Consider the following 27,157-nt stretch of genomic DNA (forward strand, 5'->3'; position numbering starts at 1 on the left):
CTGCTGCATCAGGGTTGCATAGGTCAAAAACAGCCTACCTGGTGAAGTGCAGCCTCCTCATATAGTTATCCTCTGAAATAAATTTAAGAAAAAGTAAGTTGTGATCTATTGATCCCCTGTGCAGAGTTAGGCATGTAAGGAGTAGCTTCCCCACCAGCTGTATTCCAAGAGGCTGAGCTGCTGGCTCCTCAGGTTGCTTTTGCTTATCTTCCTTCAATTGTTCATCCATCCAAAGCAGTGAAACTAAAACAGCCCCCATCGGGGTCGAGTTCTGGTCATAAACTAGCTGATTGCCGCCATGTTGTGGTACCGGCTGGTCACTTTGACCCCTCCTCCGGACTTTGTCACGAAAATCCAGAGAATGCTTATCGATTTCTTCTGGGACAAAAGACAGCACTGGGTTGCTGCTGAGGTTCTGAGTCTCCCGCTTAGGGAGGGCGGTCAGGCGCTGGTGTGCCTGCGCACCCAGGTGGTGACTTTCCGCCTTCAGGCCTGCAGCGATACCTTTACGTTGAGCCCCCTCCGAGATGGTGTGCCCTGGCGATGTATTTCTTCCACCAGGTGCACGGCCTGAATTATGACGTGCAGCTCCTGTTTATAGACCTGAGGGGCCTTTGTGGCTCCTTGCAGGCATTGCACGTCTTTTACCAGGACCTGCTCAAAGTCTGGAACATGGTCGCCTCGCGACGCAGCTCTCCCCCGTCAGGAGTAGCAGCTATTGTCAGAGAGCCGCTGCTCAGGAATCCCCCCCTCCATCCTTTTCAATGGCTGGCGGAGAGGAGGACTGTGGCTGCCAGGGTGACCAGGATCGGGGACGTGCTGGGTGGTGGAGGAGTGGGCTGGATGCTTCCACAGGAGTTGGCGCATCGTGCGTCCGTAGATGTCCGGCTCGCGGTCAATGCCATCCAAGACCTTACAATGGTTGTGCTTGGCCTCGATGTTATACTGGGATCGAGATGGCGCAGGTGCACGGTGGTCTTCCATCTGAGCATTCCCCTGTTCGGACGGAATTCCACATTGGCCCCAAGCCCCGAACCCTTCCTCGGGTGCCGATGCCCCGCAATATGAGCCACCTCGCGGAAATGCCCTCCGTGTCCTTTAGCACGGCACGGAGGAGTTTCCTGTATGGATTGCTGCTGCACACCCTTCACTTCCTTGCCCTCGCCCGCCGCCCGGACACGCCTTGGCGTGCCTTGTTGCCATCTGGCGGTGGAGGTCCCCATTGGGGGTTCGTCTACGGAGGTGTCCCCCCACTTTCCATCAGGGACCTGGGGTGCACGCAGCAGTCCCCTATAACCATAGAATGTGTCAGTTCACGGACTCCCAAGATACCTGCCCTTTTTGCGGTCTTGTGGAGTCCGTAGACCATGTCTATGTTAATTGTTGTAGGCTGCACTCCCTTTTCAGTTATTTAAAAAACCTTTTATTACTGTTTTGTTTGCACTTCAGTCCCACGCTCCTGATCTATGGGCACCCGGTGTAGAGTGGAGCCGGGAGGGAGTAGGACCTCCTCATGAACCTGCTCCTGGGCCTGGCCAAGTTAGCCATTAACAGGTCCAGGCAGTGGGCGATCGAGGGGGTTGTCTGACCCGACTGTCTGCCCCTCTTCCGTAGCTACGTTCACGGCCGGATGTCCCTGGAGAGGGAGCACGCGGTGTCTGCCGGCACTGTCAAGGCCTTCCATGCCCGGTGGGCACCGTGGGGACTGGGGTGCTTTATCGACCCTCTCAATCATATTTTGGTTTAATGTTGTAAGTTTCCTTTAAACTTTGTTTTTGGTTTTTCAGTGACCCTAACTTAGGGGCTGCGTTTATTTTATCCCTCATGTTGTTAATTTAGTTTATTTGGTGGATTCTGAAAGAGTTAAAACAGCCCCCATGATAAAATGTGTGTTTAATGAAAGTAGGTTAGAGGGGGAATAAAATCAGAAAGAAGAGAACTAGAATCTGAGAACTATGACTTTAACTAGCCAACATTTGAGTACACCAGATGTCCATTCTCCACCATTGGCAGCCATGCTTTCAGCTACCTATGCCCTACACTCTGCAATTCCCTCCCTAAACCTCTTTGCCTCTTTTCCCTCCTTTAGGATGCTCCATAAAGCTTTTGTCCAAGCTTTTTGGTCATCTATCCAAATATCTCCATATGTGGCTCAGGGTAAAAATGTTGTTTGATAGCACTCCTGTGAAGTACACTGGGACGTTTTACTATGTTAAAGGTACTAATAAATGCACACTGTTGCCGCTGCTGTTGTGGAATACAGCTGAGCAGTGCAATGAGTTAGTGCATTGCCCTGCAACCCCTGGAAACTAGATTTGGGTCCAAGCTAGATTGATGGGCTTAGATCTCTTCTTTCTTCAAAGAATGCAGTAGACTGGTATAAATTGCGGTTGAGTGTCCTCAACCCAATTTCTGACGGGAGTGGGAACACAACACTTTTTTGTATTGATTAGCATTAAATTGACAAGCTTTCTTAGTGAGGCCATAGTGACAGCTGCTGAAAGGAAATTTAAAAGTCTGGTTGGTGTTTTTCAGATGCTCCTAGGTGTGTTTTAAAAAACAAGTAATGTTATGAGATGTCACCAGTCTAGCACTCGCATATGGTAAAGCCTGCTCCATAGCACTTCCTATCTCTGTAAGAATCAAATCGAGCAAGTGGGGAGGAGAGGGCTGAGTTGAGGCCAAAAGGAGAATTTGAAGCCACGGTTTTAGCCAAACACCAAGGAGATATGTTTTGAAGTGATGGTGGGTGGGAGGAAATGATTCTTAGACCACCAATAGATTGATCATAAGATGATGAAAATTGTCAGCCACTAATACAGTTGCTGATGATTTAAGTCATATATTCAATATAAGGTATTGAATATTCAAGAGGGTAGTGATGTGTGACAGAGATTGCTAAGTATCAGTAATTTTCTCTAGGGAGGAAGAGCTCCTCTGTTCTCATTTGTAGCAAAATCATATACATGTTCTTTATAAATCCTGAATACAGTTGCGCTACAAATAGCAAAGGAAACATTCCCCACTGAAATTTGGCCCTATTTTCTTCTAATCTTCAAACTTCCAAGCTTCTAAAATAAAAATATCAGAACCGTATAAGGAAAAAGATACATAACAGGAATAAAATATAGTCCAAAGAGAAAAAATAAAACATAGAGAATGAAAGGGGAAAAAAATGATGTTAAATGCAAAAGATTGAAGAATGACCATGAATCTAGTTAATCAATTTAGCGAGCCAAGTTCAACCCCAATTTCAACTAATATTTTTGTCTAAGCTTTTGTTTCATTGTGACACAGAGTGGAGGAGTTTACCTGCTACTGATAAGGTTTCCTTCCCTTCCAGCTGCCACAAACATTAGTAGGACACCATTCAGTCCATCAGGCCTGAATTGTTAATATGAACAATCTATCCACTTACACACACTCCCATCCCTTGACACCTCATCCTACAATCCTATATTACAACAAAGACTGCACTTCAAAAGTACTTCATTGACTGTAAAATGCTTCAGAATGTCCTGGCTTTGTGAAAGGTGCTGTAGGGCAGGGGTTTTAGGTCAGCGTGCAGGAGCTGTCGGTCCCCAACCGCGATGTCACGCTGGTTGGCCAATTAACAGCCATGATCAGCGCTGCCTAGCTTGGGGGCGGGAGGAGGGCGAGCACTGAAGTCAGCGCAGGCGCAGGGGAATGCTCACAGAATGCTCCCTGAAGGCAGAGAGGTGCCGTAGGGAACTGAAGGCTTCAAAAGTATCAAATAAAGAATTTTAAATCTGTAAAAAAATGTCCACGCAACACAAGCAGTCACCTGAGCATAGGCATTATACAAATTCTGTGCATAGAATTTTATTTTGTTTATTTAGAAACATAGAAACTAGGAGCAGGAGTAGGCCATTCGGCCCTTCAAGCCTGCTCCACCATTCAATATGATCATGGCTGATCCTCTGTCTCAACGCCATATTCCCGCTTTCTCTCTATACCCTTTGATGACCCTAATATCCAAAAATTTATCAATTTCTTTCTTGGATATACTCAATGACCCGGCCTCCACAGACTTCTGTGGCAGAGAGAATTCCACATGTTGACCACCCTCTGAGTGAAGAAATTTTTCCTCATCTCAGTCCTAAATGGCCTGCCCCATATCTTGAGACTGTGGCCCCTGGTTCTAGACTTCCCAGTCAGGGGAAACATCCTCCCTGCGTCTGGTCTGTCTAGCCCTTTTAGAATTTTATACGTTTCACTCAGATCCCCTCTCATTCTTTTAAACTCGAGTGAATACAGACCCAGTCGAACCTATCTCTCCTCATACGACAGTCCTGCCATCCCCAGTATCAGCCTAGTGAACTTTCGCTGCGCTTCCTCTATGGCAAGTATATCCTTTCTTAGGTAGGGAGACCAAATCTGCACACAATACTCCAGGTGTGGTCTCACCAAGGCCTTGTATAACTGCAGTAAGAAATCCCTACTTCTGAACTCAAATCCTCTTGCAATGAAGGCCAACATACCATTTTCCTTCCTAATTGCTTGCTGCACCTGCCTGTTTACTTTCATTGACTGGTGTACAAAGACACCCAGATCCCTTTGTACATCTACATTTCCCAATATATCACCATTTAAATAATACTCTGCCTCTCTGTTTTTCACACCGAAGTGTATAACTTCACATTTATCCATGTTATACTGCATCTGCCATGTGTTTGCCCACACAAACTTGTCTAAATTGTCCTGAAGCTTCCTTGCATCCTCCTCACAACTCACAACCCTCCTCAGTTTTGTGTCATCATCAAATTTGGAAATATTGCATTTTGTTCCCTCATCCAAGTCATTTATATATATGGTGAATAGCTGGGGCCCAAGCACTGATCCCTGCGGTAGACCACCAGTCACCGCCTACCACCCGGAAAAAGGCCCATTTATTCCCACTCTCTGTTTCTGGTCTGTCAACCAATTCTCAGTCCAGGCCAGTATATTACTCCCAATCCCATGTGCTTTAATTTTGCCCACCAGCCTCTTATGTGGGACCTTATCAAAAGCCTTCTTGGAATCCAAATAAAACACATCCACTGGTTCTCCCTTATCTATTCTACTAGTTACATCCTCAAAAAATTCAGTAGATGAGTTAAGCATGATTTCCCTTTCATAAACCCATGCTGACTTTGTCTAATCCTGTTAATGCTTTCCAAGTGTTCTGTTACCACATCTTTTATAATAGACTCTAGCATTTTCCCCACTACTGATGTTAGGTTACCTGGTCTGTAATTCTCTGTTTTTTCTCTCCCTCTTTTTTTAAATAGTGGAGTTACATTTGCCACCCTCCAAACTGTAGGAGCTGCTCCAGAGTCTATAGAATTTTGAAAGATGACCACCAATGCATCCAATATTTCCAGGGCCACCTCCTTTAGTACTCTGGGTGTAGATTATCAGGCCCTGGGGATTTTTCAGCTTTTAACCCCATTAATTTCTCTAGCTCCATTTTTTTTACTAATACTGATTTTCTTCAATTCTTGCCTCTCACTAGACCCCTGGTTCCCTAACATTTCTGGGTAATTATTTGTACCTTCTTTTGTGAAGACAGAACCAAAATATGTGTTCAATTCTTCTGCCATTTCTTTGTTCCCCATTATAATTTCCCCTGTTTCTGACTGTGAGGGACCTACATTTGTCTTCGCTAGTCTTTTTCTCTTCACATATTTATAGAAGCTGTTAGAGTCAGTTTTTATGTTCCCCGCAATGGATATTCCCTGCAATGCAATGTTCCCTGGATGAGGTTTTCTGAAAAATGCAAAGTCCACCCGGCTGATTCGCCCACCCGCCAACCATAACATTGGTCGGGCAGTGAGAAATCCCAGTTAATTGCACCATTAATGGGCTTAATAGCCCTCTTAATTGTCAGCTGGCCCGCTTCCGAGTTTAGCGCGCACCATCCGACTGAAATATCGGACGAGTGCGCGATGACATCAGGATGCTCACCCGACATCATCACGTGCTATTTTACTTTCAAGCAGGTCGGGCATGCGCCGGTCTGCTCAGCGAAAAATTCTGGCCATAAGTGCAAGTCTTTTTTTTCTTTTAACCGTTCCCCATGATATATATATATTTTTTATTTTGGAAATATTTATCCACTTTCTTTTGTAAAAGTTATTATGGATTTTGCTTCTACCTCTTGGTTCTAATAGGGCATTTCATGTCCTACCAGTTCTCTGCATTTTAAAAAAAAATCCTAACTTCTCTCCTTGTTCTTTTGGTAAAGGACTTACATTTATGCTTTCCAGTTACAAACTCACTTAGCAATGGAAAATGTTTTCCCTATCTATCCCAACAAAACCTCTCATCATTTAGATGACCTCTCATAGACTTTCTTTGTTCTACTGAAAAGATTTTCAGTTTCTCTGGTTTATCCTCATAATTAAAAACTCTCAATGAATCTCTTCTGCAAACTTCAATGGCCTTAGCATCCTTTTTGAGGTGAGATCGGGTCCCCAAAACTGGACACAATATTATAACTGCAGCATAACCACTAACTTCTATCAGTTTAGCATTACCTATTTAATAGTATATGGGAGGAATTTTATTTGAAGGTAGAGGGGCTTGTAGAATGCAGTACATGGCCTGCCCACTGCCTACCCACCTTCCCCCTATCTGTCTCCCATTTTAAGGGGGGGCGGTGGAGGCATTGGGCTGCCCGCCACCCTTGAACCTATTGAGGACCTTAACTTCCCAATTAATTGCCACTTAAGTGCCTCATTCTGTCCCCACCTCTATTTTACCTGTGGCAGTGGGAGGGCCACACCATGTGGGAAGCCCAGCAGCTTTAGCTGCACAGGCTGTTGCCGGGCAAAGGGGGGATCTCCTTTGGTGGACCCCCGTGCCCACTGGAGGCACCCTCCCCAAGGTCAGACCCACCTTTAATCCTCCCCCACCCCAACCTCTCCAACCCAGCCCCCCAACCTTCTCACTCCCCTCGCTACTGGTACCCCATATTTACTTTCACTCCAGCCTCCCTAACCTCCTCTTCTTTGGGAACTGGCTGTAGTACCAGAAATGGCCACTGCTTGAGCCTGGAGCTGCTGGGACTTCAGAACTGGCAGCCATCCGAATGGCCAGCAGTTCTAAGGTGGAACTTCCTCCCCAGATGGGGGCGGAAGTCTCGCCCTTAGCCAATTAATGCCCCGCCAAGCATAAAATGGCTGCTGGGCCGCCTACATCAGTGGGGATTCACCCCAGCTTGTTGCTGTGCATTTTTCTGGAGTGGGATTGGTATAATGAATCTGGAAGCAGATCCTTTTCCTGTTCTATCAGCCAGCCTGTGTGCTTGGAACAGGCAACCTATCAAAATGGGAGAAAAGCTGAGAGCTTAAAAATGAGGACAAATATTTTTATGTAACTAAAATATGGAGAGGTCAGAGACAAAGTTGGTGCTTTTGTTAAATGGACTCAAGGTGGATATGTAGTGTGGCGCTGTGACACTGGGAGTTGCCAAGAAACCCAAGATTCATCACACAGAGTTCCTAACCTCAGCAGGGATATCAAGAGCAGGGGTTGAACATGAATGAGATGCTTTCTCCCAGGAAGAGACACTGATAGTAATTGAACTCACACAGGAAGCCCCTGGATTTCATACGAACATACAAATTAGGAGCAGGAGTAGGCCACTCGGCCCCTCAAGCCTGCTCCACCATCCAATAAGATCATGGCTGATCTGATTATATTCCTGCCTACCCTCATTCACCCCCTTGCTTATCAGAATCTATCTACCTCTGCCTTAAAGATATTCGAGGACTCTGCTTCAGCCAGCTTTTAAGGAAGAGAATTCCAAAGTATCATAACCCTCTGAGAGAAAAAAATTATAGAACAATGTGGGGAGAGGCCTGGGATCAAGTCCACAGTTCGTGGAACAATGGTGTGAATCTCTGATCATAAGAAGAGTAAGATCTCTCTAAAAGATATTTTAAAAACTATTAACTATTCTGATGTATAACGTTGCTTCATTTGTTTATTTCAATGGCACAAACGCCCACTACTTCCCATCATCAGTGTACCATGGTTACATGTATACGATCTACAGGATGCACTGCAACAACTCATCAAGGTTTCTATGGCAGCACTCCCATGCCCGTGACCTAGAAGAACATGGGCAGCAGGTGCATGGGAACACCATCAGATCCAAGTATATCCCTCCAAGTCATACACCATTCTATATGTACCTCTTGTTGTTTATGGGTCAAAACCCTGAAACCCCTAGCTTGAAGCATTGTGGGAGCACCTTTACCACATGGACTGCAACAGTTTAAGAAGAGGGTATACCACCCACTTTCCCAAGGGCAGCAAGGGATGGGCAATAAATGCTGAGCCTACCAGTGAGGCCTACTTACGAGAATTTTTTAAAGTCATTGTGCCACCAGACCCTGTACATCCTTTGCTAGTCACATGAGTTGTTTTTTTTAAAATTATCGTATTTTGTGGGCTTTGAAAAAACAAATGAAAGAACTTATATTTATAGAGTATCTTGTTACATCTCAAGATACCCCAAAGCACTTTGCAAGTATTGGATTATTATTGAGGTTCAATCATTGTTGTTATATGAGCAAACATGAGAGGCACTTTGCATACTGGAAGGTTCCAGATAGTGTTTTTGAGGGAACTATGGCGAGGAATATTAAATTAAATAAACTCTTGCTCTGCTTGTAATATGCCACAGAATTTTTACATCCATCTGTGCAGGTGTTTGAGGCATCTGTTTAATGTCTCATCTGAAAGACAGCACTCCTGACAATGAAACACACCATCAAGACTGCACCAAATTATCAGGCTAGATTATGTGGTCAAGTCTATAATTGTGGGGGTTGAAACCGTCAACTTCTCACCCAAAGGTGAGAGCACTACCAAGTCATCCAAGCTGATAATTGAAAATGAATTAAGACTTAAAATGACTTAAATACAAGAAGTCTTGTTCAGTCTATTCAACTCATTTCATTGTCTGAACTTCAGACAACCTAGGCAAAATATTTCCATTCGACTCCTTCCTTGGCATGTAACATTCTAATCCATTTAAAATCAAGAACCTGCCTCATTCAATGTCCAGTGCCACGTTGCATTGGAGAACCATTGAGTAGCATCATGGTCTTATGAAACACACTTCCACCCTGTTCCCTTATTTCCCTGTTCCACACCTGCCCCCAACATTGAGTGTTCATCCCAGCCTGATCACTGCAAGGAAGTGTCGAGAGAATGCTACATGCTCACAAGGAAAATTAGAGGGTGAATCATCCCCCAACTGCTCTTGCTTTCAGGAGTTAGATTGCAGCAGTATTGTTAGAAGTCTGAGAGTGGGTTGCTCATGAGCCCATATTCTTAATAACAGATGGTCTGGTGCACAACAAGAACAGAATAAAGAAGAAAATACCTACAAATGAAAAACACAATTCCTTTTCCAGCTACTTTATCCACTGAGCTAGTTTGCAGTCCAATCTATAGATTAGTAACTCAAATTGGGAAGTAGTTACTCAGCACGTTACCAGAGAAATTTACAATATAAAAATAGAAAGTGAAAAAAGAAATAGAGGCAAGAAGAGAGTATGAAAAAAGACTGGAAGCTAACATAAAGGGGAATTCAAAAGTCTTCCTTCGGCATATGAATAGTAACAAGGCAGAAGGAAGAGGGGTGAAGCTGATTAAGATCAAAAATGGATGTGTGCTTGGAGGCAAAGGGCATGGCTGGTTACTAAATGATGCTTTGCATCTGTCTTTACCAAAGAAGATGTTGCTGCCAAAGTCACAGTGAAAGGGGAGATAGTTGAGATTCTGGATAGGCAAAAAAATCAATAAAGAGATTTTAGGCTTGCTGTACTTGAAGTTGATAAGTCACCAGGACCGGATGAAATACATCCAAGAATGCTGAGGAGTGAAGTAAAGGTGGAAGTTACAATAATTTGGGCAAAGTTAACACTCAGTTGGACTAGGGTGAATTAATTATGGAAAGCCAGCACAGAATTATTAAGGTAACTTGGTTGAGCTTTGATGAGGTAACGGAGAGGGTTAATGAGGGTAATACAGTTGAAGTGGTGTACATGGACTTCCAAAAGCAATTTGATAAAGTGCCAAATAATAGCCTTGCCAGCAAAGTTAAAGCCAATGAAATAAAAGGGATAGTGGCAGCATGGATACAGTGTTGGGTGAGTGACAGGAAACAGAGAGTAGTAATGAATGGTTATTTTTCAAACTGGAGGAAGGTATACAGTGGGGTCTCTCGTGGGTCAGTACTAGAACCACTGCTTTTCTTGTTATACATTAGTTACCTAGACTTGCATATAGAGGGCATGATTTCAAAATTTGCAGAACACACAAAACTTTGAATTATTGTGATCTGTGAGGAGGGTAGTGATAAGATTTCAAGGGGACATAGGCTGGTGGAATGGGCAGATATGCAGCAGATGAAATTTAGCACGGCGAAATGTGAAGTGTTTCATTTGATGGGAAGAAGGAGGAGAGGTAATATAAAATAAAGGGTTCAATTCAGAAGTGAGCACAAGAACAGAGACACCCGGGAGTGTACCATTTTGTTGAACCTTAACCAATCAAGTATTTCATTTGAAGGAGACACTACCTCCCCACTTTAACAGAAGAAAACAAACACTTTAAAGGAATAGGTTAAACTTAGATTAAAATGTCATTTAAAAGGCAAATGGGATCCTAAGCCTTATAAATAGAGGCAAAGAATACAAAAGCAAGGAAGTTATAATGAACCTTTCTTTATAAAACACTGGTTCAGTCTCAACTGGAGTACTGAGTCCAATTCTGAGCACCGCACCTTTGGAAGGATGTGACAGTTTTAGAGAGGGTGTAGAAAATATACATGAGAATGGTTCGAAGGATGAAGGACTTCAGTTATGTGGATACACTGAAGAACCTAGGATTTTCCTTAGAGAAGGTTGAGAGAAGATTAGATAAAGATTTTTGCAATCATGAGGGGGGTTATAGACACAATAAATAGAGAGCCAATGGCTGTATGGTCATGAACCAGAGGACATTAATTTAAGGTGATTGGCAAAAGAACCAACGGCAACATGAGGAAAATAATTTTTATGTAGCAAGTGGTAAGGATCTGAAATGCACTGCCTGAGAGTGTGGTGGAGGCAGATTCAATCAAGGCTTTCAAAGGAAATTAGATAAGCACCTGTAAGAGAAAATATTTGCAGAACTATAGAGGAGAGGGTATGGCAGTGAAACCAGCTAACGCTCTTGCATAGAGCCAGCACGAACTCAATGAGCTGAATGGCCTCCATCTGCACTGTGACCATTCTATGATTCTAAACCACTTGACCTATTCTATCTTTGCTAGCCCTTTGTTAGAGTAATCCAAAATGAATCCCACTGCCTGACTCTCTTCCCGAAGCCCTATAATGTTCCTCTGCTTCAACTGTTTAGACCATAAGACCATAAGACATAGGAGCAGAAATTAGGCCATTTGGCCCATCGTGTCTGCTCCGCCATTCAATCATGGCTGATAAGTTTCTCAACCCCATTCTCCTGCCTTCTCCCCGTAACCTTTGATCCCCTTACCAATCAAGAACCTATCTATCTCGGTCTTAAATACACTTGACCTGGCCTCCACAGCCTTCTGTGGCAATAAATTCCATAGATAAGTTTATCTATTCTTCCCTTAAAAAGTGCAATTATCTCCACTCCAACCATTCCTATTTTCTTCAAATCTCTCTTTTCACTTTAGAAATACCAATTTTGAATTGCATTATGTTGAGCTTTCAGATTCTTTGCCTGGTAATCATGTCCCAAGGGCCAAGTCTCCCGGTTCTGCATGAAGAAACCTTCCCCATATCCATCACACCAATTCCTCTCATGATTCTAGAAACAGTCATACAATTCCTTGCTCATGTTCACCTTCTCCAACCCGAGTTGCTCTTTACTAGTGAGAATAGAAAGGAAAATTTGTATTTCCAAAGCACCTTTCAAAACCTCAGGGCATCTCAAAATACTTTGCAACCAATTAAATACTTTTGAATTTTAATCGCTGTTGTAACGTAGGAAATGGAATAGTTAATTCATGCAGAGTGATAACCCACAAACAACAATGAGATAAATAATCTGATAATATGTTTTTGGTGGTAGTGGTGGTGGTTTAAAGAATAACATTGGCATTGCCACCAGAAGAACTTCCGTGGGGTTCTTTGAATAGTCTTTTTACATCCACCTAAAAGGTTTGGATTAGTCTCAGTTGAGCATCCTTTCCGAAAGAAAGCGTTTCCAACTGTGCAGAATTCTATCAGTGCTGCTCTTAAATGGCAGCTTAGGTTATGTACTCAAGTCTCTGAAGTGGGACTTGAACCCTCTGCCAACCCTCTGATGGAGAGGTGAGAGTGCCCCCCCTGAGCTGAAGCTGACATAAAATAACCAAGTTTGAAATAAAAACAAACACAGTGAAAGATTTTCTTTGAAAATGTGTACTATAAGGAAACAGCAAAGTGAAAAGGGAAGAAATGTAGGTAGGTTGCCAAACATGTAAAACGGATAAACTCAGAAGTCTAGGTCGTCAGGTACCAGAGTATTTACATTTCTGCTATATATTCGTCTCAGGATCATTGACAGCTCAATGAGCAATGCGTTACAGGTTATCTTCTGATTTGCCCCTGCAATTTGACTTGAAATGTTTTTCAATGTTAAAGGTGCTATAAAAATGCAAGTTGTTGTTGATTTAGTGGACTATATCAATCTGCATGTTTGGTTAACTTGTTGGGCAGAAGCAAGATAGAGTGGGTCTTTTCAAATCACCAAAGCGCTTCTCCGATCCAGAACCAAGTGTAGTTATGCTTGCAGTGACAAGTCAAACTGTGTGGCAGTTTAGTCTAAGAAGATTAGGAAAATGTGACAGACACATTTTTGGGAGGAAGAATTGAAAAAGTAAAATAGCACCGTATAAAAGTTTAAAAGCGGGTTAACTGTGGTGTTTCACCTGTTGATAACAAGTGACACAGAGCAGAATGATTCACAACATAAAGTGAGATAAACTGTGACCAAATTATTGGGAGTGTTTGGATTTTGTTTTGAATCAGATGATTATGATGCAAATTGAAAATTAAATATGTTTTGCTGTGTTATTTTGCCATTTTGATCTTGAATGCTATTGTAACCCCAGCCAGCTAGGGAAAGTATGAAAGATGTCCTGGAGTGAGATCCTATTTAAGTGCTGCACTGGATTGGAATATGACCTAATTTGTGTTCCTAATAAGGCTCTGGAAAGCTGGCAGCTCTGTCCTCTGCTGTGTTCCAGAATACAGGCTGAAACCTCAAACATTATTCTGAACGAAGAAAACAGAAGGATTTAAACAAACATTCAGTAATCATCACTGAATCCCTGCCAAGCTGTTCCAGATTCTTGTTGACTATTTCCAGAGACTGATTCAGTGGGAGTGTATCCCCTGATGGTTTCACCTAAAAAAGGAATCTCTGGAGAATCGTACTGTTGGGTGGCCTACAGCTGATATTGGTCTACCTAAAAGATCTTTTTTCTCCCCTCAGTGAACCACACCAGCAAAACTGCCTCTGAGGATCCTTCAGTCTTGAGGGAAATGCTTCTAATGCTAGAATGGTCTGTGGTTTTGTATGCTAAAAATCTTGTTTCTGTATCATTGTGAAAAAAAATTTCAAAACCAGTAAGCGAATATACTATCACTGAAATTGCTTTTCATCTTGATATGTAGATCCAATTGTTAACACATAGGACTGCATACCATTATATTAATAGACCCTTTCCAGTCCAGACTCTGAATACAGCCAGCAGCAGCTGCTTTCCTGTGGGAAAATGCACACCACTGGCTAAAAGCTACTAAGGATGCCCAGAAACTGGAGACTTGTTGTCTTGTTGGAGAGGCTAACATTTATGGTATTCACTGTAGTTTAGAAAAATAAAAATGCCTGGGCTTAATATTAAGCTTGAAATTGTTTTATGCAAAAGTACATTTTTGAACATGCTGTTATTATTTAATTCTCCATATGTATATGAAGAATAAGAATTCCTGAAACTGCTAAATTATAATTTACAGAACAATGTGTTTACCTGAAAGCATTTGATATTTAGCGTATAGGTTTGTTAATACTTTATTTAAAACAATGCTAAACAAATCACAGTAATAGATGGGAATATAAAGCAGCACCTTTAACAGGTCAGCTTACCTTTAAGTAATAAGTTTATTATAGCACACCTGTCCATTTAAGGCATGTACAATTTTAATCAACACTCTTAATCAGCAGCTTCATGAAAATGTGTGTGGCTTTTGCGTTTAGATGGTGGGAATTCCATGTCATTTTTATCACAATAGCACCTTTCGCAAGTTGTATCTAGTTTAAGTTATAACCCTGAGAGCTTGAGAGGTGAACGATTTGCCAGGCAGTTTTTGATGAAGTTAAGCCCCATTTTGAGTAATATTTAAGAACGTAAATACCTATTCAAGCAGATGGACATCTTTCAGAAAAAGGATGCAACTGGGTTTCTTAAGTGGATCCTTTTCTACGAGTAATTTCTGCAGGGAGACACCCAATCTCCCATTGTCACTTCGGTGTGAGATTGATGGAAACCCCACCATGAGCGGCCATTTCTACCAGTATCCTTCCCAAGTTACGTAGGAGATCGGAAAAAACCCCTCAGAAATTCACAGCTTTGCTCACATGCAACATTTCCTGCACTGGAAACAGGAATGCCCTCCACTTTTCCCTTGTCCTGTTCCTTTTTAAAACTGCTCCTCCAGCCTTGATAATGGATCCACGCCCCTAAAACATCAAATTGTCTGTTCCCTCCACAGACATGTTCTGAGAGTTTCCAGCATTTTCCTGGTTTTATTTGTAAATTATATCATTGGCTGTGAAATATGTTGGGGTGCCTTGAGGTCATGAAGGTTTCATATTAGTGCAAATTCGTTCTTTCTTTCAAAGTACGATAATGAATAAAATTGAAGAAAGAACGTGCATTTATGTCCTTAAGATGTTCCAAAGTTCTTTCAAGACAGTGGGTTGCCTTTTAAGTTTTGTTTATCAGACAAAAGTTCGCGACCAATTTGCCCGCGGTGAGGTCCCACACACCGTAATTAGATAAGCGGCCAATACTCATTATGTTGGCCAGTATACCAGGAGAGCACCTCGATCTTCTTCACATAGTACCATGGGAACTTCTAATACATCTAAGCAGGTGGATGGAGCCTCACTTTAACATTCCATCCAAAAGATGTCACCTGTGACAACGAAGTTCTCCTTCCGTGCCGCACCGGAGTCAATTTATATTGTATGTGCAAATCCTGAAGGATGTATGACCCCATGACTTCCTGATTCGGGGCCAATATTATGATGTAAATTTGAGTAGAGTATGACATAGAAAGCGCAAAATTGGTTAAATTATATGATAAGCCACTCAAAAACACAATTAGCGTCACGTGATTGTGGTGTATTCTGCAATATGGACAGGTCAATTGTGGTTGAGCTTAATTCAACATAGGAACAATACTAATGCCATCAATTGGATGTTATTCCTTGACTGGACATCCTACCGGTTTGATTTAATAAATTCCAACAAAAAGTACAAATCTTAATTATATATGGTAACAGACAACAGTCAGTTCTACCCTGATCATTTAGATTGAAAAGAGTTGAATTACCCAGTAATTCAAATTAGACAATAGAATAATGTAGCAGAGTCTGAATTCAGTGCCTGAAATATTTTTTGAATGATCAAATAAGTGACTTTGAATTAAGAGGAAAGAGGGAAACAAGACCCTTCCCCCTCTCCAGCAGGATGCGTTTTTATTGTTACACAAATGCAGCTACAGTCCAGATTAAGAGACCATAGTCAAGATCAAACTGAGCAGAGTCACTTCTGTAACCTGAGGAATAAAAGCGTGAGAATAATCAGTCTTTGTTTAATTACACCTATGGATTACAATTGTTCTATACCTATAAATTGTAAGTATTTTCACTTGTTTTTTACTGCACAAATATATATATATCAAGGTTGAGAGGAGTCGCATTATAACTGAACATATTTCTAAGCGGGAATCAGGTGCCTTGTCCTTTGTGATATCAGTCTGCAACATTCTTTGTTTTCAAAGCCTTTAGATGTCAGTCACTGGAGGCTGTTGCATGTTGATGTCAATTAGCAAGTCATAGTGAAAACTGTTCTCTAACATGTTGACTGTTCCATAAATCAGGTTCAGCATTTCAGTTGAAGGGTCAGGGGCATAGTATGTTTCGTAACGTGACATTGTGGTGCACAATCAGGAGGATACTATTGATAGTTAATCAACTGGAAAAATTACTCGTACTTAGTTTCAAAATCTTCGAGTGCAATGAGATGCTGCTACGTGCAACTAGATAACCGGCGCACGAAACTCCGCTTGAAGCTATTTTTTTTTAAATCGAAGAAATGACTATGTTAGCAGCAAGTCAGGCTCAAACTGAGACTTGCTTATTTCAGAAAAATGTCTTTTCAGAGTTGCATGCGCTGAATTGTCCCGTTACTTTCTGACATTAAGATCTGTATTTTTGATGAGCTTTATCAATAATTTATTCTCGGTGTTAAATATTCAGCGCTTAAAAGTCATATTCTGATCGACAGAATGCCTTGAATGTGCCTATCGAAGTAGTTTGATTAAACTTAACTGTGGTTGGGTGGTGTGGTGGCAAACCCCAGTGCCGCAAACGACAAAATAGAGGAATGTGTTCAGGTGATAAAATGAGAACTGCGAAGAGAAATGATGAATGAGCGGTGAATGAGCTGCCATTGTACAGTAGCAAGTAACTGAAACAAAGTGCAAATGATATTTAGTTCCAGATGGAGATTAGATACTGATGGAAACGTGCATCTCTCTGGCCAAGCGTTAGGTGCCTTGTCCGCAGCGTATTGTAGTTTGTTTAGGACTAAGTGCTATCAAGTCAGATGGGACTAAAGCAACGTGCTGAACTACAATCCCCACAAATCTTTGCAAACGGCACCTTTTGACAACCTTTCCTATCGAAAGCACGTCACCTGTCAGTGGGAGACGTCACAAGGCCCCCCCAGGCCTGGGAGATCACGTGATGTATTCAGGTGAGGTGGTGGTTGGCTGGAAGGTCGATGCGAAGGGAAATTCCCTGTTCTGAGCCTCTCAGTTGCTGCAGTGAAACCACCGACGCCATAGACCTTTAGGGCAACAGGTCAGCAAACTCCAGTCAGTGCTTTGCAAACTGCAATATGTAAAATCGTTGCCAATTATCTTTAGCCAAATATTTTGCATTCAGAACTCAAGTTGCACTCGCTTAGTTCGAAATTATCTTGTAGTTCCACATATTGTATTGCGGGTTGGAAGAAACAGGTTGGATGTATACATATGATTTGAATAAATAAGACTAATCCGTAGGATAGTAGATCAATGCAGCCAGATATTGCTTAGAAATGCAAAAGGAAAACGAATATATTGTTTGTTATATTAAATGCACTGTCGATGTATGAATTTTGCATTTAGTGCATAGAATCCCTGTTTGAAACTAAATATATGCAAGTATGCATCATTATATTTGATCAATAAATGCGGTGAATGGTGTATTTTTATCTAAGTATAAGATTATATATATAATATAATGAGAAAATTAGTTTGGCTGTTTCAAAACAATACATCGAAACTAAACGTTTAGAAAAGTAAACATACGCTGCATCAAATAAAATGATGACTGCACAAAGTTGAAATATGTCTGTGCTTTATACGAAACTCCTATTTATGACATTGTCTTCTAGCTTTTCAAACTGGTAACCAAATAGCTAAGCTTTCATAATTGGAAACATTGCAAGTGTTCCAAATCAATCTGATAATGTTATATCGAGAAATAATGTTGCAACATTGTTAGCAATTGATGGAGACAATATTAAAATTAGCAGGATAACAAATTGTATGTTAAACCTTGCACCACTAAGTTGTCAAGCCTGAACGAGATACGATGTACCCAAATAAAAGTTTTACGCTGTACTCTATTGGGAACTTGAGGCTGCTGACCTGTCTACAATGACATGAATACTGTATGTAGAGAACAGTTTCAAGCAAGGCACGACCGAAGGATCTCCCCATTGCATTCCAATGACAGCAAGAAAAATAGGAAAAATGAACTGGATTTTTTTGGTATTGCTGTAGGTAACATCAACTTTGAAAAAAATCTACTAATAACGGTTATTGGGAATGTATATTGCCTTCATTAAAAATAAATTATGCAGCTCTGTGGTAACTTATGTACACGGTACAGATGTGTGGATGCATCATACAGTATACTGTGTACGTACGTGTATATACGATGCATATAGAGAAATCTATCCGTGAATTGGATGGAGGGGTTTCATGATATGTATCACATGGCTCTGTTAAGGTGTCTCAGTCTGTGTGTGTATCTGTCTGCGTCCGTGTGCACGGCTGGCTGTTTCTCGTGTATAAAGCGTTGCCTCTGTCTGTGGCCATGGGAGTGGAATCTGAGCCAAATACCTATCCTTTTTTAAATGTCTAATCCTTCCGACTGAACAGCTATTCCCTCACCTATAACACTGTTGGTTTTGCTTTCCAAGATTCGCCCCTTCCTAAAACCAAAAAAAAATTCACACTTTAAGTACTGCATTATTGAAGATATTAAGCAGGACATTAAACTGCGATGTATTTGCATCACTAAGGAAACTCCGAGCAACCTTCGGGACCTGTAGCGAATCCAATCTCCGTTATATCTGTCGGAGTTCCACTGTCCACTATTAATAAAAAGCGTTACATCGCAGGTCAAACCCTTTGAAAGAGTTCAGTCGATTCATATTAAAAAGATATATAAACCAGGACTGGATACGCGTTTAACTGCCCAGCAATTGAACGAGTATCATTTTAAACCGAATAGGATGATACAATTAGCATGTATTCGTACAAATCTTAGTCTTTGTTGAAATCTGTTAAGATATTTGCTTGTAATTAGATCCCGGTATGAAGTTGTTTCTTAAACCTTAAAATGTACACATGGTCTGTGAAATGGAAATATAAACGTTGTGACCTGCAATAAAGACGATTTCTGTGCATTAGTTGCTTAGGAAAGTGCATTCCCCGTATTAAAAGTGAGAAATAAATACAGTACTTTGTTATCCATCAAAGTTTTATTTTCGCCTAGTACCTTTTCTGGCAAAAGCCAGCAGACGCGCGTGCTTTTTCCATGATAAAATTGTTAAATTTGATTTGCATAAATTATTTCGAGGTAAACGTTTTATAAGATGTATCCTTTTTCATTTGAGGAATGAAGAGTCGTTTTTGACAGAAATGCTAAAATGTGCTTCATACATCATGTTGTTAATGGGAATCAGCGCTCTACACTGCCGATTTATTTCCATTGTAATCTTATTGCCAAAATTGTTTAGCAGACATCAAAGCCTAAAACAATCAGTTTGAAAAAAGACCTCAGTCGACTTTTTTTGAGATTATTTCACCAATATTTATTACTGTACTCAGCTTTACATGTACACACCACACACACACACACACACACGGAGCATTTGCAATTTACAAATACCCTTTAGGGGTAACACTTGGCTCCCACACCTCGCTATGTAAAATGCAAACGGTAATTTTCAGCGTTAGTATTCGATGTAACTAATTTAAAACATCAAAGTCAAATTTCTGAAACTGTTAGAGGGCATTTAAACTTGAGGAAGCTGTTTAATCCCTGGCGCGATATCAGTAACGCAATTGCCCTATTTGCACTGAAATATTCGTTTACTTGATCAAAAACATATACTTACACAATAAACCTAAGGTTATACTAATTAATAAAATCACGATTAATTATTAATTAAGTGTTCCTCCCTCAAAGCGCAAACTGTATGGGTTGAATCCGTGTTACGGTAGGCGAAGAGTCCGCACAGGGCAAGAATTTTAACTTAGTTTCAAAAAGTGGAACATAGTTTTAAAATCGCAACATGAATTTTCTTAAGTATGATTAAAAGCGCATTTCCTTTTTAAAAACACTTTTTTTAAAGGAAAGTTACGGAAACATTTGTCGATTTAAACGTTTCAGCAGGTATAAGGGTAAACATACAAATAACACAATGGACAAGAAAGGGAATACATTAACTTATTTTAACGGAGAAGATATTGCAAATAATTTCGACACATTTGCTTTTCTATTTTGATGTGCCTTTTCGGTAATCAAATGTATCTTCTCTCTTTCTACCCCCAACCCCCCAGCCCCCCCGTTCCAATCTAAGCCCGTGTAATAGCTCAGCTAGTCAGGCGTATTTATGAGATGTTAGATTTGTTGTTTGCTGCATGTACGTATTTACAGCTGGGGGTGTGGAGGAGGTTGGGAAGGAGAGATGAGAAGTGCTTAGGGCGGTCAGTGTTGAACATCAGAGGGCGCTGCCATTGCACCTGCAAAACCCCAGCCAGACACAACTACCGTCAACCCATCCTTCATTCATTCAACTCCACTATCATTTCATCCAGAAAGAAAAGAGAGAGAGAGAGACCCCAGGCCCCGCTGATCTACCCCAAACAAGCACCGCGGTATCCTGAAATCCCAGCACTGGACTACCCAGAGACACTAGCACCATGTCGCTTTAAGAGCAACTGCAATTCCCAAATATCTTGATTTTCTTTTTGCCTGTACACAACCTCTGCCTTAGCAATTCACGTTTTATTCATCAAGGCATATTATACATACATTGAAATGTATTAAATATATAGATATATAGAAACAGGAATAGGAAGCTTGCGGGAAAATAACAATTGGTCATTTTAACATGTATTTAAGGCTGATTTTCCTGCTCTATGTAGCTTGAATAGGACAAGCTCAATATTTCCGCGGATAATAATGCACTGTAAATAGGTCACATAAGAAAATATTCCTCCTCAACGCGTATTTATCTCAAAGGATCGAGAAGAACATGCACAGCATTAGATTTTGCTGTATTTTTAAAATTCGGTGTAAGCGCTGAAAAAAAGACTTAACAGTAACTTAGCAAGGCTGGTTTGGGAGAAATATGTACAGAAAATAGCAAAAAATGCAATGCAAAATATATTCACCAGGGTTTGAGCCGCAGTAGCTTGCTGTCTGTCTTTTTATTTGAGAATACGTAGAAAACTATATATTTAATGTAAATATAGTTGCTATTGATCCAGCGGTTATATAATTATAGAGCAGTGTTGATAATTGTTGATATTGGCTATTCATGTGGCATTCGACACTGCGTTCAAACTCTTGGCTTTTATTTGTGTCGTTGGTTTATTTCATTTTATTAACTCCCAAACAAGCCTGAAAACTGTTCGAAAGATCGCCGATCGATCGCAGCAAATTCCGTTACATCCGCTCAATACAGTGACTAAAACACTTTCAATTCCAATTCGAGCGAGTGTAGCAGTAGGAAAACTCTGACGATAACCCGCACAAGCAACTGTGTGTTTTCCCAGATTTCCTTGTCTCTGCTTCCAGCAAATTTGTCTGATATGTTTATTTCTGAAATGTGGTCCTGGCAATGGGGTTTTCCTTTATTCCCCCCACAAATAATCAACTCTCTCAAGACAATGGGACAGCGGGAAAGTTGGAGAAGCATATGCAATCCAAAATATTCTACCATTTCAGTTTAAGTTGTACTTGAACCGATTTTACAATAGTATTTATTTTGACAATGTATATGTTGCCTACATACATAGGAAAGGTGAATAAGCAAAAAAAAATGCTGTCTAAAGAGATGTGGATTCTCAGTAATATAGAGCAGCAAAAACAGTGAAATTAGCATTTTTAAACCTGATGAGAAATTAGCATTAATTTATTTAGAAAAAGGCGAAAATATTGCATTAGTATCTTAGTGTAATTCTTTGTGAAATGAAATATTGTGTTAGAAATCGCGAAACAGGGAAAGGAATTTACCTTTGCGAGCGCAAGTTTCATAAGTGTGTATCCCAGTTCTATGCATTCAAACGTAAAGTTCTGAGAATTTTAAGAGAATAGAGTTTATTAATCAATTCAAAAGTAATGTAACGTGGGTGTTTTATTTAACAAAAACAGTTTAAAAGGCTTGATCTTGGGAAATCTGCCCACAGTCAAAAAAAAATGAATGAATTCCAAAATGTTGAATAGTAAGATTTTTCTGCTAAAGATCTTAGGAAGCTAAAGATCTTAGAAAATCAGCACTTCGCGATTGCAACATTGTGGCCAAAAAACTCTAAAATTATAACCTTCCGGGACAGCTCACATACTGTTATTGTTTTGCAGCTAATGCAATTAAAACAATACTTTTGTTTTATAATGTAAAAGAGGATTAAGAAATTAAAGATCATCTGTCCATAAAACGATCGCTTAATATTTGCAGGGGTAAAATAAAAAAAAAAGCCACGACGTCTTGGGAAGAGCTAGCAGGGACCCCTGTTAATCAGGACTGGAATTAATGAATCTATGCAGAGGGGTTGGAGTTTTAAGCAGATCGCCTTATTATTATACATATACAGTAGATTCTTTATTTCCTCTCCCCCCCCCCCCCTCCTCCTCCTCTCGCTTGCATTTGTGTAGCAGTCAGTATTTTTCATTTTATAAATATATATCTCTATATTCCTGACTTTGTGGCTGACTCCGAAAAGCGTCACTTGAATATTGATCCGAGGTCGCTAATTAGCCCTTCCCGTCGTGCCTTCGTAATGAAGCACATGCGCACTGAATTAATCACAGCCATTTTTGCACGGAAACTAATTAGCAGAATAAAGATCCATCGACTTTTTTCATTGCGAGTTTCGCCCTCTTTTCCACCGCGATCGCTGAAATTTTTGCTCCTGGAATGTCCTGCCTGTCCTAATGCGAGTGTCGCCGGGCCCTGAGGACTCTTTGTATGGGATCTTTACGAGCTGATCTGGATTACACCATTCTCTTTTTACAAACAGCAGACGGTGGAAAATCGTAAGTTTCAACTTTTTTTCTCTCTTGCCACTTTGCTTTGCTTCTTTGTGGATGTGTTAATTATAGTCAATCGCCAGCGCCCCTCTCTTTCTCTCTCTCTCTCTCTCTTCCTCCGCCAGCCTGAAGCTTTCTTCTCTCCCCCCCCCCCTCCTCCCACTTGTACTTTTTATTATTATTATTTGCAAATGGTCATGATAAATACAACCGCATCCGAGCAGAACTTTGAATACTGAAGTTTATTATTATTTTTTTTACCTGTATGTTTACATCCGCACCAACCTGATCTTGACCAGCCGTCAACATAGTCTCGACCCCCCTTATGGTCATTTTTTTAATGCAATGTTTTAGGGTTGCAAGCGGTCTGTTGAAGTAAATAGCTATCTATTTAGTGGTGATTGAGAGGATGAGAGCTGGGGCTGTTGGAGACGCCACGATGCGAGCGCGGGACTGAGGGCTGAAAGTGCCGGCAGCTGCCTGGGGTCGTAGCCGGGAGATGAAGCTTGGAGCTCGGCGTGAGGGTCCGTCTTTCTCCGAGGGAAAGGGAGCGAGGGGGGATTTCGCTTGGCTTCTGTGGCCGGGCTCGGGGCTTTCTTTCTCCGTCCCGTTTGGTCTCTCTCTGTCCCTGGATGTGTTAGTTGGGATGCGGTTGGCTAAAAGAGGTTGGATTTCCAAGTTCTTCATTTTGTTTTTTTTCTCTCTCCCTCCTCCTCCTCCTCAAGTCCCGGGATCGTAAGACGCGGGGGTGAAAGAGTTTTTCTCTCTGTAATTTTTTTTTTAAATTTTCTTTTTTCGGGATTTTGTTTTCATTCTTTCTCAGTTCCTGGGATGTCGAGGGGAGGGGGTGGGTCGGAGGGAGGTAGGTGGTAAGGGGGGGGGGGGGTTTGAGGGGGGGGGTGGGGGGGGGGATAGAAGCTGAATGTAGGAAAGCCTTGATCCCGTGTTGACTTTATTTTCGGATTCTCAGAGTCACATGTGATCGATCGGTTTTGGAGAATGTGTTTAAAAAGAGCCGGAGAGTCAACGAGCGGCACTCAGATCGGAGGAGAAATCCCGGAGGTAGACAAGGGAGGAAGACAGAGAGAGAGAGAGATGCAACGAATGAAAGAAAGAAAGAAAGAAGTAAAGGGGAAATTGCTCAGAGTGAGAGTGACAGAAAGGGCAAGGAGAGAGATAAGAGGATCAGAGCGAAAGGAGGGGAGACGGTGAAATGGGGCGAAACAGGAGAAAAGGGAAAAGATGGAGAGAGAGAGAGAGAGGAGACGAGGATCAGAGGAAAGGAATCGAGAGTGGAAGATAAAGAGAAGAGAAAGGACGGAGCAGAGAGTGAAAACGGCAAGATGAAACGCAGGGAGGAAGGGAAAAGGGCAAAGGGCGATAGACGAAATGGAGAAGATGAAAACAAGGGAGAATGAAGGGGGAAGCAGCAACACTGAGGAGGGAGATGCTGTATTGTTGGCAGATCCAGGAGGGGAAAGGAGGAAGTACAGGAGAGAGGAAGGAGTGAGCCCAGATTGGGACGAGATAAGGCAGAGAAATATATATATTTTTTAAAAAAAGGGGATGGGATCGACTCCCATCAGGGAGACTGGGGACATGGGGCAGATTTCATCAGAGAGCGATACGGGAGGAAAGGGGGGTGGGGGGGGGCAACAACAATAACAAAAAAACCCCATGAGGTGGACTCGCTGAAGGGACTGAGACGGAGAAAGGTGGAGAGAGGAATAAAAATAAATAAATCGAGTGGAGTAATAGGAGAGCAGAAGTGAAGTGGAGGGGAGATGCGAGATGAGATGAACAGATAATCGAGGCTCAATAGGAACGAGGACACATCAGTCAGTCATTGAGATCATTTGTACTACGAACACACCATTTCAGGGCATCTGATATCAGTCCGAAGACTGATTTTTATTACTTTTGTACACAAAAAAAAAATCAATGGAGAACGCAAAGTTTATTCAGTAGGCAGACCCGACGTGATTCCCTCACATTTTGCCTTTTTTTAAAAATATATATATATAAATATATATATCAAATTTTCGACGCGAATGTAGATCGTGTAGATGCCGAAGTCGGATTCTTGTGGAAACAAAATGTTATATTTGAATAATTAGGCTGGAGATTGGGACAGGATCTGACCCCCATCTATATCTCCCCCCGACTCCCACCCCCTCCTCCTCTCCCACCTCCCCCCCCGGCCGGGTCAGCCCGAGTTCGTACGCGGACGAGAGGTGCGTCCATGGCGGCGAAGGGCGGGGGGGAGAGAGGATGCGCCGAGCAGGGTCAGGAGCCGATCACGCTGCCGCCGCCTCTCGCCGACCCAGCTCCCGCCAGGTGTTTGCTTGCGGAGACACGTCGCTCGGAAGTTCTGGCAGGAACATGGTCACCGCCGAGGATCCGATTTCACTGCATTTTGACTGTGCAAGGCACCACACACCGGACCAGTTATTCCAGTTAACGACAGGGAAGGGGAGCTTGGAGGGAGGGGGGGGTGATGGTGGAGAGAGGGAGGGAAGGGGGAGGGGGGGGAAGCACAAAGGGGAGGTGTCAGGGTAATGATCAGCAATTATTTATTTATATTTTTCAAAAATGTCATAATTCTGTACTTTAATTGCGGGGCATTTTGTGTGTGGATGTGGTGCTGCTTCTTCACACACGTCCGCATTCAGGTCTGTTGCAGATGCCTAGTCAGACCTATTTTTAAACCAGCACAGTTGGTGCGTGTGCCTCTCACCCTGTAATACTTAAAGTGAAGGTCCCAGATTGAGAGTCGTCAGCCCAGACAATACAGCACGGTAGAAATTTTGTTTGATGCGTTTTTAATTGGAGCTACCACATTTAGAAATTGGACCCCAATGCTTAAGTGCAGTTTGTTCACAAGCATCTCCAAGCCAATGTAAGTGATCCGTACAGTATATCCATTTACATGATAAGAAACGGGATGGGAATGTATACAGGTAATATTCTTAACAAGCAATACATAAAAAAAAGCAAAATTGAATTATGCATTCCCATCCAAACGAGATATAGAGTCCATTTGCAGCTTTTCTTTCATTGTGTAACCTGGAAGTAAATGACATTAAAAATTAAAGACTACAAGTTGCTGTTAATGCTGCTTCATTAGGGCACAGTGTTTTGCAGTTGTGTTGACACTTGCTGTTAAAAATAAATTATATTCATTTTAATACACACAAATGATTGACGAATTGTAACTGAACAGGATTTTTTTTTTCTAAGCTTGATAGTTTCCATTTGTCATTTAGGTGTCTCCCAAGACTGTGATTTCATGTTAGGGTATGCACTGGCCGTTTAGAGCAGTGGCCATTCAGTATGTGTATTGTATGTTAATTCATCTCCAGGACTCCTTTTTTAATGCACTAGAGCTGATGCCTTTAAACCCTTAAACTCATCCACAGTAGGGTAGTTCACTTGCAAATATGTGGACAACTTCAGTGGAGCAGCCACTGGAAAAAGAAGTGTTTTGCCTTTATTCATCAATTGACCTGTGGTTTCGGTAGCGAGATGCAACCATTTTATTCCTCTAATAATGCCTTTAAATGATAGTTGGAGCCCCTCACAAATTAAAAAGTAATGTAAGCGAGGTTTTCATCTATTCCCAGCATTGGGTACAATAGTAAAGAAACAGATTGTCTGCAGACATTGAGAACAAGTGTTTACCAATAAATTGCTTGTAATTCTAAATTGGCAAGGCTTGTGTTTGTGTGTGGGGAGGGGCGCCTTACTGTTTGGTATTTGAAAAAGCATGGTGGTATCAGAAACCTATGCAAACCCTTAATGCCTTCAGAGGCTGTTTGTCTTTTGACAGAACTAAGCCAGTCACACTTTGCTTGATGCCTTCTCCCACCAAAAAAAGAGAGAGAGACACCAAGTGAACACAGTCCTAAGTAGCCCATTGATGGAATGTTTTGTATAGTGTGCATCTGAGCAGCAACAGTCAATATTAAATCTTTGCGGAAACAGCTTGGTTTAATTTTTTTGACAAAACCTAGGGTATATTTAGATATGCTATCGGAACTTATATGAACATTGTTTATAGTAAATGTTCAGGATTGTAATAAAATCATTTAAAATGTGCCCTGAGGCATTTGTGGAACTGCAAACGTGCTATTTTTGCATTTGATGTTTATAAGTATTTTAAATTGGCTACGCCTTTAATATTTCTATCTTTCATTCAAAAATGCAGCAAGGAAGAGTTTTTTTAAAATTTGCTTAG

The 27,157-nt window shown here is 41.5% G+C and overlaps 1 protein-coding gene and 1 long non-coding RNA gene across 2 annotated transcripts in view; one reads left to right on the forward strand and one right to left on the reverse strand.

Moving 5' to 3' along the window:
* LOC144682164 (uncharacterized) overlaps positions 1–26,069 on the reverse strand; it is a 49,330-nt gene extending 23,261 nt beyond the window's left edge. Inside the window, exons 1-2 of the long non-coding RNA XR_013576959.1 lie at positions 23,182–26,069; positions 21,907–21,966 (exon numbers count right to left, since the gene is read on the reverse strand). This is a non-coding gene — a long non-coding RNA (uncharacterized LOC144682164). The remainder of the gene's footprint in view (positions 1–21,906; positions 21,967–23,181) is intronic.
* Positions 22,409–27,157, forward strand: part of zfhx3b (zinc finger homeobox 3b) — a 448,357-nt gene continuing 443,608 nt past the window's right edge. Inside the window, exon 1 of the mRNA XM_078544537.1 lies at positions 22,409–22,926. The gene's annotated coding sequence lies outside the window, so the exon portion shown is untranslated. The remainder of the gene's footprint in view (positions 22,927–27,157) is intronic.

This window comes from Cetorhinus maximus, chromosome 6 (genome assembly GCF_964194155.1).
Source record: "Cetorhinus maximus chromosome 6, sCetMax3.hap1.1, whole genome shotgun sequence".
NCBI classification, from domain to species: domain Eukaryota; kingdom Metazoa; phylum Chordata; class Chondrichthyes; order Lamniformes; family Cetorhinidae; genus Cetorhinus; species Cetorhinus maximus.